This window comes from Eutrigla gurnardus (genome assembly GCF_963514095.1).
Source record: "Eutrigla gurnardus genome assembly, chromosome: 3".
Classification (NCBI taxonomy): Eukaryota; Metazoa; Chordata; class Actinopteri; order Perciformes; family Triglidae; genus Eutrigla; species Eutrigla gurnardus.
Genome location: NC_139917.1, coordinates 23,905,449 through 23,907,182, shown reverse-complemented (window position 1 = coordinate 23,907,182; position 1,734 = coordinate 23,905,449).

Sequence of the window (1,734 nt, the reverse complement as noted above, 5' to 3'; positions counted from 1 at the left end):
GATTAATTTGACTTTAAATCCAAGGCATGACCAAATCAATTTAAGTCTAAGCCGAGACTGAAGCCACCGATGTTTGTAATGGAGACCGGTTCTGAGATGAGTAAATTCTTGGAATCTGCTTTCCTACAAATGTTATTTTTCCAACAGCAGAGTTTTGTATGTTAACTGAATGTGATGATTCTCATAACAGATGAGATGGGGGAAGTAAGACAAAAGTCATAAAAGCACATGTTATGAGTTAATGACATTTATTTCACAATCATTCAACTCCACTGACTGATCTCAAGGATTGGCTTGAAAGTCTATTTTCAGGTAGTGTTCAACAATGGAGAAGTTTGTGATTATGGTTTACCATCTAGTGGCAAGGTTGTAGAACTACACAGGAGTCTGCAGAGTGGATTGGAAGATGCCTCATTACATGTGTTACAGATTTGCTGCTAGATTACTCCAGAATTAATACAAAGAAACAAAAACTTTTTGTAAGAATTGTATTTTTTGGCAAATGGATGAGGATGGATATGTTTAAACATATAAAGTTGGGGCTTGGTGATAATTCAATATAATTTATTGTAATTCAACTGATTCATATCATGATGAAATCTTTGTGATACACATTTCAGTCTCTAAATCGTAAATAACAAGCACATACTGAGTAAAACTTCTCCGAAAATCTGATTATTTTGCATTAAACTTCTTAATAATATGAGAAAACACATTGTACTTTCCATTTGTCAAGCATTTTCATCCTCACAAGAGCACACAGAACCATGTGATTATGATGACACTTTATTTATTGAACAACCAGAAAACCATATTGTGATGCATCTCATTATCAGATATGAAAGGACGGTTATGATGAGAAGATTGTGTCCATATCGCCCAGCCCTGAAAACCTGATTTGAAATCGCGAGTTATCTTTCTGGTTTATTGATATCAAAAAGAGAACAAAAAAATGATGGCGTCAGTGGCCAGAAATCAGCTCTTATTAAGTAAAGAGTGTTTTTCAGCTATTTTTGTGCCATTATTATCTCTCACAATGAAGGGACCCTGTGGAAATGTGATTTATAATGACTCATTTTTCCTTTCATATAAAACTCTCATAAAATCTAAATGGAATAAATGAATTGTCACAAGGAAAGAAGAAGTGTGTCTTTTGGCTATGATGTTGTTGGAGCGAGAACCTAAAACCTAAAACAAAGAATTTGCTTTGGGTAAGCAATCTGTAAGTTACAAATGAACATTAAGCAGACCCCAAGACAAGTTATCTCTGTTATTTTACTGTTTACCTTCTCATCAGCTTTATTATCTGCTGCCACTCAACAACACATTCAAGTATGTTCCCGTAAAACTATTAGATGAAAAATATTAGAAGGCAGACATACAATGCTCCCCTACTGTTTGGTCTGGTTTTGAATTTCACATATTTTCATTGTATGATGAACAGTATGAACTCTATCCAGAATTGCATTTATTTTTGTAATACCTGGAATAAGAGTAACTTTATTTGATTTAGTTTCTGTGCAATGCATCTCTAAATCTAACAGTCACATATTGCCATCAACACATTAAACAAAAGAAGTGTGTTTAATGACCGGTAATGCGCTTCGAACAACAGCTGTGTTGTGAAGTGAATGCAATGGAAGGGGGAGTGCAAGTGCGACATCTAGTAGCTGGATGTTATCAATGTTGTCAATAGCACCTCTAACTGTAGTTTTACACTGCACCACTTGAGGG